Here is a 16,523-nt window from a genome sequence, read left to right as displayed (position 1 = left end):
AAACCACATCAATGGCAGATAATCCTTTAATAATCTCGTAAGACTGTCAATCAAACTGTATACACAACCCCCTGCAGAGATAAAAACAAAAAGCTAAAAGCTACTGCGGATGCTGGAAATCCAAAACGAAAACAGAATTACCTGGAAAAACTCAGCAGGTCTGGCAGCATCGGCGGAGAAGAAATCAGTTAACGTTTCGAGCCTTCATGGCCCTTCGGCAGAACTGGAGCATAGTTAGAAGAAGGGAGAAATATAAATTGGTTTAAGGTGGGTGGGGGGGTGGGGGGGGGGGGGGGGTGGCGTGGTGGAGAGAGAGACATTGAGGGTGTGGTGTGGTGATTGTGGAGATGAGCAGATAATCAAAAGATGTCACAGACAAAAGGGTCAAAGAGGTGTTGAAGGTGGTGGTATTTGTCTGAGAAAAGTGCTAATTAAGAATGGAAGACAGGATATTCAAAGTACAGCTCTACTGGGGGTGGGGTGGAAAGACTAAAGGTTTTAGTTTTAGATTTAAAAATAATGGAAATAGGTGGGGAAAGAAGAATCTATATAAATTATTGAAAAAAAAAAGCAGGTCGGGGGGTGGGAAAGAAACGGGGTGGGGATGGGGGGAGGGGGAGTTTAAGATCTAAAGTTGTTGAATTCAATATTCAGCCCGGAGGGCTGTAAAGTGCCTAGTCGGAAGATGAGGTGCTGTTCCTCCAGTTTGCGTTGGGCTTCACTGGAACAATGCAGCAAGCCAAGGACAGACATGTGGGCAAGAGAACAGGGTGGAGTATTAAAATGGCAAGCGACAGGGAGGTTTGGGTCTTTCTTGCGGACAGACCGCAGGTGTTCCGCAAAATGGTCGCCCAGTTTGCGTTTGGTCTCTCCAATGTAGAGGAGACCGCATTGGGAGCAACGAATGCAGTAGACTAAGTTAGGGGAAATGCAAGTGAAATGCTGCTTGACTTGAAAGGAGTGTTTGGGCCCTTGGACGGTGAGGAGAGAGGAAGTGAAGGGGCAGGTGTTGCATCTTCTGCGTGGGCATGGGGAGGTGCCATAAGTGGGGGTTGAGGAGTAGGGGGTGATGGAGGAGTGGACCAGGGTGCCCCGGAGGGAACGATCCCTACGGAATGCCGTCAGGGGGGGTGAAGGGAAGATGTGTTTGGTGGTGGCATCATGCTGGAGTTGGCGGAAATGGCGGAGGATGATCCTTTGAATGCGGAGGCTGGTGGGGTGATAAGTGAGGACAAGGGGGACCCTATCATGTTTCTGGGAAGGAGGAGAAGGCGTGAGGGAGGATCCGCGGGATATGGGCCGGACACGATTGAGGGCCCTGTCAACGATCGTGGATGGAAAACCTCGGTTAAGGAAGAAGGAGGACATGTCAGAGGAGCTGTTTTTGAAGTTAGCGTCATCAGAACAGATGCGACGGAGGCGAAGGAACTGAGAGAATGGGATGGAGTCTTTACAGGAAGCGGGGTGTAAGGAGCTGTAGTCGAGGTAGCTGTGGGAGTCGGTAGGCTTGTAATGGATATTGGTGGACAGTCTATCATCAGAAATTGAGACAGAGAGGTCAAGGAAGGGAAGAGAAGTGTCAGAGATGGACCATGTGAAGATGATGGAGGGGTGGAGATTGGAAGCAAAATTAATAAATTTTTCCAGGTCCCGACGAGAGCATGAAGCCGCACCGAAGTAATCATCGATGTACCGGAGAAAGAGTTGTGGGAGGGGGCCGGAGTAGGACTGGAACAAGGAATGTTCCACATACCCCATAAAGAGACAGGCATAGCTGGGGCCCATGCGGGTACCCATAGCCACACCTTTTATTTGGAGGAAGTGAGAGGAGTTAAAGGAGAAATTGTTCAGTGTGAGAACAAGTTCAGCCAGACGGAGGAGAGTAGTGGTGGATGGGGATTGTTCGGGCCTCTGTTCAAGGAAGAAGCTAAGGGCCCTCAGACCATCCTGGTGGGGGATGGAGGTGTAGAGGGATTGGACATCCATGGTGAAGAGGAAGCGGTTGGGGCCAGGGAACTGGAAATTGTTGATGTGACGTGAGGTGTCAGAGGAATCACGGATGTAGGTGGGAAGGGACTGGACAAGGGGAGAGAGAAGGGAGTCAAGATAACGAGAAATGAGTTCCGTGGGGCAGGAACAGGCTGACACGATCGGTCTGCCAGGACAGTTCTGTTTGTGGATTTTGGGTAGGAGGTAGAAGCGGGCCGTCTGAGGTTGGGCGACTATCAAGTTGGAAGCTGTGGGAGGAAGATTTCCAGAGGAGATGAGGTCAGTGACAGTTCTGGAAACAATGGCTTGATGTTCTGTGGTGGGGTCATGGTCCAGGGAGAGGTAGGAGGAAACGTCTGCGAGTTGACGCTCAGCCTCCGCGAGGTAGAGGTCAATGCGCCAGACAACAACAGTACCACCCTTGTCAGCAGGTTTGATGACAATGTTGGGGTTGGACCTGAGAGAACGGAGTGCAGTGAGTTCAGAGAGAGACAGATTAGAATGGGTGAGAGGAGCAGAGAAATTGAGACGGCTAATGTCACGCCGACAGTTCTCAATGAAAAGATCAAGAGAAGGTAAGAATCCAGAGGGAGGGGTCCAAGTGGAGGGAGAATATTGGAGGTGGGTAAAAGGATCCGTTGAACGGGGAGAGGACTCCTGCTCAAAGAAGTGAGCACGGAGACGAAGACGGCGGAAGAAGAGTTCAGCATCATGCCGAGCCCGAAATTCATTGAGATGAGGGCGTAAGGGTATGAAACTAAGTCCTTTGCTGAGCACTGAACGTTCAGCATCGGAGAGGGGAAGTTCAGGGGGTATAGTGAATACGCGGCTGGGGCTGGGATTGGAAGATGGGGTGAGGACGGAGGGACAAGCAGGGGTGGAGGGTCCCAGATGGGTGTTGGAGTCGATGAGTTGTTGGAGCTTGCGTTCCTTAGCACTTGAGAGAAAGAGAAAAAGTTTCTTGTTGAGGCGACGGATGAGGCGAAGAATAAAATGAAACTGGGGGCACGCGCAGCTTTGAAAAAGGGTGCGGCGGTGCTGCTGGAGGGAGAGGTCGAGTATGTTCATATGGCGGCGCATGGCACTGAGTGTGGATCTCAGAATGCGACGGGAACAGCAGTCCGAGAAACGTTTTATGTCCCGGAGATACCTGTAATCCTGGATGGGTTCGAAACAAGAGGGATGGAATTTCAGTTGAAATCCACGTGGGGTGAGACGGAGACGGAGACAGTCACTGAGAAAGGAGATATGGCTGTGAAAGCGGGTTTTAGTAAACACCTTGTCAAACACCAGGAGAGAAATGGAAAGCAATGAAGGTGAGCAGGGCAGAAGAGACAGTCGGAAATCTTGTCGGGGGACAGAACCATACTTCTTCAAAGAGGGCATTTTTTGAAGAGAGGTGGCAGTCATGGTTCAGTAGCTTTTGAAACTGAGCCAAGTATTCACAATAGGCTCAGCTTTCAAAACAAACCAATACATCATCAAATAATCGAACATACTGAAGCTGAAAGAGCAGATGTTATTTTTCTATTTCAAAGCAAATGATCCTGCCAATCAAAGAATTCCAGGAGAAGGTGGCTTTTTTTTGCTTGCCCACTCAGGACTAGGGCTTCGCCTGTGGTTCGCAACTCCTCTGAGGTGCCCTGAACCGCATCTACTTACAGAAAATTACGGGGGTAGGGGTTGAACTGCCCACCCCTGCGATGGAGCCTGCATACCTCTATGGGGGATCGTAACAATGTTATCTTTTTATTCATGCTAAATTTAATTTGTCACGTGTTTGCCTAATTCTTGAACCAATCTAATCTTTATATAAATCCTTTCCTAAGTTGTCTCCCTTTATTGCTCTTCTTTTTTGTTGCATCCTTGAACTTATCCAGTTTACAGTTGAATTTGATATCCAAGTCATATATGTAGATTTGGAGCAGTGACATTAAATCGCTTGTCCATGTCCATAAATCCCTCCACAAAATTGTCTCACCCTAACTCTGCACCTTTAGATCTATAACCCCTTCCTTCTGATTTTGGTCTTCTTTTCATCCCTCCCCCATTCCAAAGCAACAACAATTTGCGTTTATATAGCACATTTAACAGAATAAAATTTCCCAAGGCACTTCAATGGAACATTATAAAATAAAATAGATACTGAGCCACATAGGAAATATTAGATTAGATGACCAAGAAAGCTTGGTCAAAGAGGTAAGTTTTAAGCAGAGTCTAAAGGAGGAAAGAGAAATAAAGAGGCAGGGATGTTTAGAGAGGGAATTCCAGAGCTTAGGACCTAGGCATCTGAAGGCACGGCCACCAAGGATGAAGCGATTAAAATCAGGGATGCTCAAGAGACTGGAAGCAGGGTAGTGCAGAAATCTGGGAATTTTGTAGGGATGGAGGAAATTACAGAGATAAGAACATAAGAACTAGGAACAGGAGTAGGCAATTCAGTCCCTCGAGCCTGCCCCGTCATTCAATACGATCATGGCTGATCTCATTTTGGCCTCAACTCCAATTTCCCGTCCTCTCCCTGTAACCTTTCAACCCGTTACTAATTAAAAATCTGTCTATCTCCTCCTTAAATTTATTCAGCGTCCTGGCATCTACTGCACTCTGAAGCAGTGAATTCCACAGATTCACGACCCTTTGAGGAAAGTAATTCCTCCTCATCTCTGATTTAAATCTACCACCCCTTAGCCTAAAACTATGGCCTCTCGTTCTAGAATGCCCCACAAGGGGAAACATCTGCTCCACGTCTACTTTGTCTATCCCCTTTAGCATATTATATACCTCAATTAGATCTCCTCTCATCCTTCTAAACTCCAGAAGGTGGTGGTGAGCTGCCTTCTTGAACCGCTACAGTCCATGTAGTGTAGATACACCCACAGTGCTATTAGGGAGGGAGTTCCAGGAATTTCACTGGGTGTGATCAGCTGTGTCAGAGGCTGCAGGCAGAACAAGAAGGGATAGTTTTCCTTTATTACAGTCACATAGGATGTAATTTGTGACTTTGATAAGAGCCATTTTGGTACTGTGGCACAGGCAGAAATCTTTTTGGAGGGATTCAAGTATGGAGTTCTGGGAAGATAGGCACAAATTTGGGAGGTGATGAAACATTCAAGGACAGTGGGGGAAATGGAGTTTGGAGATGAAATGGTAACTTGTAAAGACGATGGGGTCAAGGGCTGGTTTTCTGAGGAGAAGGGTGACGACGGCAAATTTGAAGAAGAGTAGGTCAAAACCTGAGGAGATACAATAATTAACAATATTGGTTAACATAGGAGCCAAGAAGGAAAGTTGAGTGGTCAGAAGTTCAGTGGGAATAAAGTCAAGGGAGCAGGAGATGGGTCTCATGGACAAGATGAACTCAGAGACGAGATGAGGGGAGGTAGGAGAAAAACTAGAGAAGAAAACATGTTTAGGACCAGGGCAGGGATGAAATTAAGAGGTGTTTTTCCTGGTGAACTAGGGGAAGGGAAGGGGGTGACAGAGGCAGCTGATTGAGTGAGGGGTTATTTTTGTATTCCAGGATGATCCTGGAATAATAAATAGTTTTCGCAAACGAGAACAGGACCCTATAGTGCATTTGTGGTACAGGCAGATCTGGTGGTGGATAAACTGATAACTGGTAAACCAGTTATCTGGCAATGTCATTCATTTCTGTGTCCCTTGGACTTTAGAGACTGGAGGTGAAGGCTGTACAATGGGGAATGGCCAGGGTGAAAGAGAATAATGAATTTAATGGGGACAAGTGTATCGAAGGTGGAAGTGAGGGTATGGTTGAGCAGATTGTTAGCTGTGAAATGTTTTGGTGAATGGAGGGTCAAAGGTTAGGCAATGGGAATTTGAGCGTGCAGTTCTAAGTGAATTGGGGGAGAGTTTTTACCAGAGGCAGTTAGAGAAGTACGTAGGGTGTGGAGGGGGAAGCAGGGTGTGGATGGAGAATGATACAAGAAAGTGATCAGAGATGACGTTACCTGTGATTGATACAGTAGAGAGACCATGTGAGAATGCAAGGTTCACAAGGTGGCTGTGAATATGGCTTGGGGAGATTACATGGGGGATGAGATTAAGAGAGGATAGGAGGGCAGCAAACTCAGAGGAAAGAGAATACGATGTATTGAGTTGGAGGAGCCACTCAGTGCAGAGGGCGAGGGAAGACAGCAGTGAGGATAGCTTGTCACCTCATCACTTGTGGCACAGCCTTCAATCATATTGATCTTGCTCTCTGGAACTGCCTTCATTTACTCTTTGAGTGGGCCATCTCCGCTCCCTTAAATTCAAATGATGTCGACTTGAACAGATATAACAGGCAGCTGGTTTAGTCATCCACTGCCAGATTCACCTGAATGACAAAAAGCTTTATTGGGTCCTGTTCCCGTCTGCTGAAGCTGCTCACTGTTCAAGGATCACCCTAGGATGCAAAGATAAACCCCAGCTTCCTTTCTCTACTGGAAACCATCTTCTTAAACCCCTCTTCCTTGTCTCCTCCACCTTCACCTCCAACAATAAGTGCAAGGAGCTCATGGATCTTTGCCATCAAGATGAGACTCTATCCAATCAGCTGCCTTCATCACTTCTCTCGTTTCCCCTTCCAACTCCCCTTTTAAAATCTTATTAAAATCCATCTGTTCTGCGCAATTCTCAATCCCATTTCCTAATCACTTTCTTCCAGATTTAGATTTAATTTCCAACTCTGTCAAATGCCTTGGAACATTTTCTACATCAAAGACATATAGGGCGGGATTTTCTGCACCCGCCCGCCACCGGGATCTTCAGTCCAGCCACAAGCCAATGGACTTCTGGCTGGGACGCTACCTCATCTGCGGCAGGTCCAACCCATGACAATGCCGGAAAATCCCGACCATAATTTCAAACTGCTGTTGTTCACTGCAGGGTGGTTGTTCATCTTCTCGATTCATATATGCCTTTTCTAGTTTAGTTATTGCTACCTGGGTATTTCTGCAGCATGCCCTTTAGATTCCATTGATTTGCTTGTATTTTATGTTAGGTTAATGGGCTTGAAGTTTCCTGGAGCAGTTTTGTTTCCCTTTATAAGTGAAAGCATTTTATTACCCTTGTTATGGACTGGGGAGGAGAGATAAACTGAAACCCCCAATTCTTTTCTCTTCTGCCCATAATCAGTATGGTTTCTTTTTTCTAAAAGGTAGAGGCCTGTGTATGTAAATCCCCATTACTGTGGGTCAATTTAAAGTCACTAGCAGCAGTCGTTTGTGTGTTTAAACCAAAGGATTAGTTATTCACACACACCCCCAAAAATCCAAAAGCTAAGTCAGTCACACACCACTCACTCAAGAACGATACAATGAAAGAAAGTAGTGCACTTTACAATATTAAACCAACAAAAGTAGTTTATAGTTCACGTTTCTTTGAGTGTCCAGTGAAGAAGTGAACTTTTTCCCACTCTGGAATTGTAGTTCAGCAAGGTCAAATGGCTGGGATCAGATCTGGTTCAACTGCAGAGCTCCTTCGAAGTGAACACTGTTCAGCAGGTCATGTAGCCAGATACTTTTGGCTGCTGTATCAGGAGGTCAGGTGAACTCAGAACTTTGGAAACAGGCTTGGAGCCTTTTAAAAAGACTTTAAAGCCTGTCAGTTCTAGAAAGACAAAGGGCACAGCCTTTCTATGCATCTGTTGTATTGTCGGTGTTATTCTTCAGACTGCCCAGGTCTCTCTGAGATTTGGGATAAAAGAATTTCAGTATCAGAGAACCAGTTTCAATCGCGGTCAGAGGCCATTTATATTCAATAGATGGTAAATGCCGTCTTTGACACTTCAATTGTGGATAACTGATCCTCATTAGCTTTCCTTTGTTCCATTGCAAACATGGAGACATAGGAGTCCATTGTCTCTGTTATTTGGAGTAAGCGTCAGAATAGCAGATGTGAAATTTCAGAAAGGAGTGCTGTTCAGGAATGTCCATTCAAGGGGAGACCTCCACCCATTATAATCCAATTCAGCACTTTCCAGAAGCTTGATAGTCTGTGTTGAAATTGCAACAGTCACGTGACCCTTTTGACAGCCACCTTAACAGTTCATCAATATCCATTTTAAGAAAAAATTGTTTTAAAATTAGTGATATCTTTTATGCTTGTACTGACATGACACCCTGTTACTGATCCCATGGATCTTCAGCAGTAGTTAACATTGTCTGCCTAACTCTTCACCTAGGTTTCTTAACTTAAAAAAAGGTAACATTACTAAGTATTCATGAATTATATAGGACATTCCACAAATTTCGTAATAATTATTCACTAGCCTGTTGTATATTTTGGTCATCATACAAAACCTTTTAATCATGTTTTAGTTGAAACTAATAAAATATATTAATTTTAGATAATAACCTATTTTGTGTGGTCTTATTGTTGCAGATGTTTGACTCCTCTCCAATGATTCGCTCTGATGACATCATGTAAAGCTGGACAATTAGCTGGAGCACACGGGAAGAAATCATTTTAAGTGATGCAACCTTGTTCCTCAGTAATAGTTTCAGCATGAGACCTATTGACCTATTTGGCAACAAACGCAAAATGGACTCTATAGCCTGCTTAGTGCAAGAAGTAAAATACTAACTACTACTTCTTAGCCTTGTTTCTGGCTTCAAAGGAAAAGAAACTGCGTTCTTGTTATATATTTTAAAAGCTCTTTTGTTACTGTCACAATCTTAAAAAATAGAACAAATTAGCCCGACTTTTGTATTTAACAATGAAGCAAGGGCAGGTCTAGTGATCTCTGCAGCAAGAACTTTACCTCTCTCACTGTGCAGTGGATTGTAATGGTCTTTAATGCTATTCCCAGCCTTGAGGTGCATTGATGTCATCAAGCTGCCCAAAGAGCCACTAAGAGACATCAAAGGATTCTCACAGTCAGCCAAGCAGCAAAAGAAAAGCACCAAGAATCAAATCGCGTTTTAAAATGTTTGCATTGAGCAGCGAGATTGGGACATACACATGGGATTAAGATACAGACTGAAATATCATGAACAGACTTTTTCAAAATCCCAATTATTTAAAAGACCTAGTTTCAAAAATGTGAGTAAATAATGTAGATATTTAATGACATTCCACAAATATGAAGTTGTTTTTTTCAAGGTCAGACTGGTTGTTCAGCAGCAGCAGTTATTACTCAGAATGCTGTTTCAAAACCCAGTTACACCTGATTGAACAAAAATTAACTATTTTGGGGTTTCTAACAGATATTAGAGCGGAAGAGGGGGAATTCTTGCCAGATCAATTGATTGTTGGCTCTGGGGAAAGGAGGGGTTCCACAGCACGGCCATGGTGGAGCAGCGAATGAGAGACAGCAGCTTCAGGATTTCCACATTAATCTGCACTTACAATGAATCCTGAAGTTGTGGTCAAATTCAGGGGGATAATGATGGGAAACACTGACTGTGCATCATCAAAAATCCCATATAATTCCACACCAATATTTCTTACATTAAGCAGCATCTTTCATAGTGTAAGGAAGTTGGCTCTTCTGATTTGTGTCACAAGTATTTATCACAATGACCCAGATCAACCAGCCTCTGGATAGTTGAAGGCAGACTGGCCCCGCTATGGGGCCCCTCGGAAGTCCCAACGCACTGACTCCATGGGAATTGCCCGGAAAGTTTGGAATTCTGATGGACAATTTTCCTGCTCCCTGGGACCTTCCGAAAAATCCCCAACTCCCAGTTAGAGTCAGAGATTTTGGACAATTCTAACTTACTTACCTGGATTGTTACCCAGGAAATGTTAGACAGCTTAAAACCTGGGAACTATGCAACTGAAATGACCCCACCCCCCCCAATCACCCACACCGACCCCCGCCCCCCCCCCACCACCCCCAACCCTCCAACAACCCATTAATTCCCCCAACTCCATAATCTCCCTCGAGCCGACCTGATCTGGCCTCATCACCTGAACCCCTCGCGACCTCCTGACACCCCCGACTCAACCCGACCTGACTAGCCGCCACCACCCAACTACCTCCATGATCTCTTGACCCCCCCCGACCCGACCTGGCCAACCTCACCACCCGACTCCCTCCAACCCACGACTCCTCTGACTTGACCTCACCATGCTATCCAGCTGCCATCCTACCCCCTCACCGACCCTACCCCTTGCCCACTTACCTTACCCACCCTACCCCCTTACCCACTGACCTCTCACACCCTTCCCCCTTGCCTTACCCACCCTACTCACTTAGCCACTCATCTTATCCAGACTACCCCCTTACCCCTTACCTTACCCACCCTACCACCATACCTGCCTACCTTACCAACCCTACCCCCTGCCTCACCCTAACCCCTTATCTACTTAACTTCTCTCCGTAGCTTTTCAAAGGAGCTTTGGAACATTTAAACCCTTTGCTCACCTGAACATGGAAACTAGTACTTTAAAAAACCAGAGTGGCTTTTGCACAGATTCCCTTCACTGATGTCTTTGATGTTCCTGTGCTGAGTCAGTTTGGAAGGACACTCCATCAAAAGATTGCCCTGACTGGAAGGTTTGGGTCTTTTTGTTTGACATTCTTTAAGATATCATTTGTGAGTGTAATGTGATTACTAATCATGGTTTGTCAAGACATGGCACATAGTATGAGCCACATATTCCTCAAAAAGCAGTGCCTTCAGCCGTTTCTTGATATCACGTGGAGTGAATCAAATTGGCTGGAGACTGGCATCTGTGATGTTGGGGACTTCTGGAGGAGGCCGGGATGGATCATCCACTCGGCACTTCTGGCTAAAGATTGTAGCAAATGCTTCAGCCTTATCTTTTGCACTGATGTACTGGGCTCCTCCATCATTGAGGGATATTTGTGGAGCATCCTCCTCCTCCAGTGAGTTGTTTAATTGTCCACCACCATTCACGACTGGATGTGGCAGGACTGCAGAGCTTAGATCTGATCCACTGGTTGTGGGATCACTTAGTTCTGTCGATCACTTGCTGCTTATGCTGTTTGGCACGCAAGTAGTTCTGTGTTATAGCTTCACCAGGTTGACACCTTATTTTTAGGTTTGCCTGGTGCTGTTCCTGGCATGCTCTCCTGCATCTTCATTGAACCAAGGTTGATCCCCTGGCTTGATAGTAATGGCAGAGTGGGAGATATGCCGGGTCATGAGGTTACAGATTGTGTTCGAGTGCAATTCTGCCGTTGCTGATAACCCACAGCGCTTTATGGATGCCCAGTCCTGAGTTGCCAGATCTGTTCGAAATCTATCCCATTTAGCACGGTGGTAGTGCCACACAACACGATGGAGGGGATCCTCAATGTAAAGGCGGGACTTTGCCTCCATAGCAACTGTACGGTGGTCACTTTTACCAATACTGTAATGGACAGATGCATCTGCGGCAGGCAGGTTGGTGAGGATGAAGGCAAGTGTGTTTTTCCCTCTTGTTGGTTCCCTCACCACCTGCTGCAGACCCAGTCTAGCAGTTATGTCCTTTAGGACTCAGCCAGCTTGGTCAGTAGTGGTGCTACCAAGCCACTCTTGGTGATGGACATTGAAGTCTCCTACCCAGCGTCTGGACCCTTGCCACCCTCAGTGCTTCCTCCAAGAGGTGTTCAACATGGAGGAGCACTGATTCATCAGCTGAGGGAGGGCGGTACGTGGTGTCTGGAACATTATCTGTAAGGTATGATTCCATGAGGATGACTATGTCAGGCTTTTGATTGGCTAGCCTGTGGGACAGCTCTCCCAATTTTGGTTCTAGCCTCAGATGTTAGTAAGGAGGACTTTGCAGGGTCGACAGGGCTGAAATTGCCTTTGTCGTTTCCGGTGCCTAGGTCGATGCCAGGTGGTCCATTCGGTTTCATCCCTTTTTTGTAGCAGTTTGATACAACCGAGTGGCTTGCTAGGCCATTTCAGGGGACATTTAAGAATCAACCACAATGCCGTGCGTCTGGAGTCACATGTAGGCCAGACCAGGTAAGGACGGCAGATTTGCTTCCCTAAAGAACATTAGTGAACCAGATGGGTTTTTACAACAATCAACAATGGTTTCATGGTCATCATTAGACTTTTAATTCCAGATTTTTATTGAATTCAAATTCCACCATCTACTGTGGTGGGATTCGAACCCGGGTCCCCAGTGCATCACCCTGGGCCTCTGGATAACTAGTCTAGACCTCGAGCAGGATCGGGTTCACAATCTGGTGGTCACCACGAGGAGGCAGGTTCAACTTAGCTCCCCGGCACTTGAAGGACTGTTGGGCAAGAGGCATATGTGAGATCCAAGTCAGATGACAAGCCTCTGGATTTGGCCTTCCAACTTATCCTGGAGAGACAGCAGAAGGAAGGAAAATCACGGAGAGCTATTGGAAGCCCTCAACAGAGTGGCACACGAGTCAGAGGAGTGTGTCTGCCAGCTCTCTGATGAAGTGGTGCCTACATGTGCGTGTATTGAGGTCTCCATGAGGAGGATGGTAGATGCCATGGAGGCCCTGGTCCAGCAGAACACAGACCTGCACTCCAGGGAAAAGGGATACCTCAACATCCCTCCAGGTGCTCCTTCCCTTCAAGGAGTCAGGCCGGGGCCCTCAGACACCTGAAGGGAGGAGGAGCGGCAGCTGGGTCATCTACTCAAGAATCTCAGAGGTCGTCCTCTCCCTCTGAGTCCCCATTCCCTGTGACTCCCCTCAACCTCATCCTCTGTCACCGCAGAGGGAGCAGCTGGCCCACAGGAGGACAGCCAAAGCAAGCCGGGGTCCTCAAGGCCTCTGCTCTCAAGAGGACCCACACCGAAGTCATCAGAGCAATAGGGCCGACCATTGCACAGGCTGTCTCCACCCCTCCTACGGATGTCAGGGCAGCACCTAGAAGAAGTGGTAAGCCTAGAAAAATTAAGAATTTCTCACCACAAGCGGTTGCACGAGTGAACACATTTTGTCACTTTAAAATCTGAAAATATATTCAGCTTCACTGAGTAATGTGTAATGGTGTCTTTCAGCTTCACTTACAGGCTCATGAGTCCTTCCCCTGCATCCTCCTGCCACTAGCAGTTCAGCTGCACACAGTCGGTTCACGAGTCATTCTGGAGGGAGAAGTGTGTGTGTAGCAGGGCCTTTCAGAGCCCTATTCAAGCGCTCTCCCACGCACACGGACCCTTCATCCATCACAAATCTCACCGTCCTGAGCATTTTCAACGCTGCCTGCTGGGGTTCTCTTTCAGTTGTCCATCTGAGCCGACCTGCATCTCTGTAATGGATATTGGTGGACAGTCTATCATCAGAAATTGAGACAGAGAGGTCAAGGAAGGGAAGGGAAGTGTCAGAGATGGACCATGTGCAAATGATGGAGGGGTGGAGATTGGAAGCAAAATTAATAAATTTTTCCAGGTCCCGACGAGAGCATGAAGCCGCACTGAAGTAGTTATCGATGTACCGGAGAAAGAGTTGTGGGAGGGGGCCGGAGTAGGACTGGAACAAGGAATGTTCCACATACCCCATAAAGAGACAGGCATAGCTGGGGCCCATGCGGGTACCCATAGCCACACCTTTTATTTGGAGGAAGTGGGAGGAGTTAAAGGAGAAATTGTTCAGTGTGAGAACAAGTTCAGCCACCCGGAGCAGAGTAGTGGTGGATGGGGATTGTTCGGGCCTCTGTTCAAGGAAGAAGCTAAGGGCCCTCAGACCATCCTGGTGGGGGATGGAGGTGTAGAGGGATTGGACGTCCATGGTGAAGAGGAAGCGGTTGGGGCCAGGGAACTGGAAATTGTTGATGTGACGTAAGGTGTCAGAGGAACCATGGATGTAGGTGGGAAGGGACTGGACAAGGGGAGAGAGAAGGGAGTCAAGATAACGAGAAATGAGTTCCATGGGGCAGGAACAGGCTGACACGATCGGTCTGCCGGGACAGTTCTGTTTGTGGATTTTGGGTAGGAGGTAGAAGCGGGCCATCTGAGGTTGGGCGACTATCAGGTTGGAAGCTGTGGGAGGAAGATCTCCAGAGGAGATGAGGTCAGTGACAGTCCTGGAAACAATGGCTTGATGCTCAGTGGTGGGGTCATCGTCCAGGGAGAGGTAGGAGGAAGTGTCTGCGAGTTGACGCTCAGCCTCCGCGAGGTAGAGGTCAGTGAAAAATTTACTAATTTTGCTTCCAATCTCCACCCCTCCATCATTTTCACATGGTCCATCTCTGACACTTCCCTTCCCTTCCTTGACCTCTCTGTCTCAATTTCTGATGATAGACTGTCCACCAATATCCATTACAAGCCTACCGACTCCCACAGCTACCTCGACTACAGCTCCTCACACCCCGCTTCCTGTAAGGACTCCATCCCATTCTCTCAGTTCCTTCACCTCCGTCGCATCTGTTTTGATGATACTACCTTCAAAAACAGTTCCTCTGACATGTCCTCCTTCTTCCTTAACCAAGGTTTTCCACTCACGCTCGTTGACAGGGCCCTCAACCGTGTCTGGCCCATCTCCCGCGCATCCGCCCTCACGCCTTCTCCTCCCTCCCAGAAACATGATAGGGTCCCCCTTGTCCTCACTTATCACCCCACCAGCCTCCGTATTCAAAGGATCATCCTCCGCCATTTCCGCCAACTCCAGCATGATGCCACCACCAAACACATCTTCCCTTCACCCCCCCGGCGGCATTCCGTAGGGATCGTACACTCCGGGACACCCTGGTCCACTCCTCCATTACCCCCTACTCCTCAACCCCCACCTATAGCACCTCCCCATGCCCACGCAGAAGATGCAACACCTGCCCCTTCACTTCCTCTCTCCTCACCGTCCAAGGGCCCAAACACTCCTTTCAAGTCAAGCAGCATTTCACTTGCATTTCCTCTAACTTAGTCTACTGCATTCGTTGCTCCCAATGCGGTCTCCTCTACATTGGAGAGACCAAATGCAAACTGGGCGACCGCTTTGCAGAACACCTGCAGTCTGTCCGCAAGAAAGACCCAAACCTCCCTGTCGCTTGCCATTTTAACACTCCACCCTGCTCTCTTGCCCACATGTCTGTCCTTGGCTTGCTGCATTGTTCCAGTAAAGCCCAACACAAACTGGAGGAACAGCACCTCATCTTTCAACTAGGCACTTTATAGCCTTCTGGGCTGAATATTGAATTCAACAACTTTAGATCTTAAACTCTCTCCCCCCTCCCCAACCCACCCCCGCCCCCACCTTAAACCAGCTTATATTTCACCCCTCTCCTAACTTCACTCAGTTCTGCTGAAGGGTCATGAGGACTCGAAACGTCAACTCTTTTCTTCTCCGCCGATGCTGCCAGACCTGCTGAGTTTTTCCAGGTAATTCTGTTTTCGTTTTGCCCATCCACATTGACCTCCACAACATCCTCCTTCCCACCCGCAGGGTCCGTGTCTGCCTCCTCCCAGTCAAACCTAGAGCTTCCTCTCCCACCTCCCCCAGCCCTCCAGTACACCTTTCTCCCACTCACAGCTGAACCTTCCTCTCCGCTCCCTTGCCAATCATCCAGACCAGCACATGGCCAAGACCGTGCTATCCCGAAGCAGACGCCAGACATCAACGGAGACCTCCCACCTTCCGTAAGCTGCTTCGTAGCAGAGCCATGTCCATGAGAATCCACCCAGCATGCGATGCATGTGTTCCTCCAGGGTTCGGTAGCTCCAGGGCTTCAGCATCTTCCACTCCTTGGATGATCGTGACGTGAGCAAGGCCCTACTGGCAAATCCCGACTTCTGCACGTCACACTTGTCAAGACGTGTTCTGGGCCGGCGGGTTTTCCCACCGGCATGGGCAGTAATTTTCACATGGGGGTATGATTCTGGTGGGCAGGGAAATTGATGAGATGCAATTGCGTTGAAATTAGGTTCCTGACACTAGGCGGCAGGAAAGGCCACTCGCCATTGATGGCTGGAGCAGCCGATCGCAAACTAGTTTCACAATGGCGTAAAACAGATTTTTGGCCTTCTCGCCATATTGTCTGCTCACACCCACCATTACGCCCGACGCCAACAAGGACAGAAAATTCTGGCCTATAATTCTGCGTGTGTGTGTGTTTGTTGCAAAGGTTGAGCATGGGTTTAACTTCTTGACTATTTTTATATTTTTATATCTTTACCTAGTTAGGTTTTTAATTCAATAAAAACTAACCCCTTTTGTTTTAAACTCAAGAAAGCCTGCCGGGCTAGTTTCTTTGTGATCAGTGCATAAATGGTTAAGCGCAGACATTGGACAGAATTTTTGGGTCGGCAAGCGGGCCCCGCATAAAATGACGCACGGTGACCTTAAGGTTGGCGGGCAGGCGAAGAGCCCAGGCGGCCTTTGCATTTATCATAGAACCTCATTCATGGGCAGGATGAGGTTACATGAAGGTATTTAAAGTTTTATAAAAATTTTTCATAATATTCATAGACATGTCCCAGCTCATGTCTTCATTTTTTTTTCTCTTTATTAAAATTTTCAGAACTTCCACTAATCTCCCTGAGGCAGCTCTGTGCTCAGTGCTTCCAGGCGCGCATCACGCTGGGTGGGCCTTAATTGGCCCGCCCATGTAAAATGGCAGCGCCCAGCCGATCGCGGGTGGCGATCGGCTGTGCGACCA

Source organism: Cetorhinus maximus, chromosome 14 (assembly GCF_964194155.1).
Source record: "Cetorhinus maximus chromosome 14, sCetMax3.hap1.1, whole genome shotgun sequence".
NCBI classification, from domain to species: Eukaryota; Metazoa; Chordata; class Chondrichthyes; order Lamniformes; family Cetorhinidae; genus Cetorhinus; species Cetorhinus maximus.
This window is presented reverse-complemented; position numbering follows the sequence as displayed.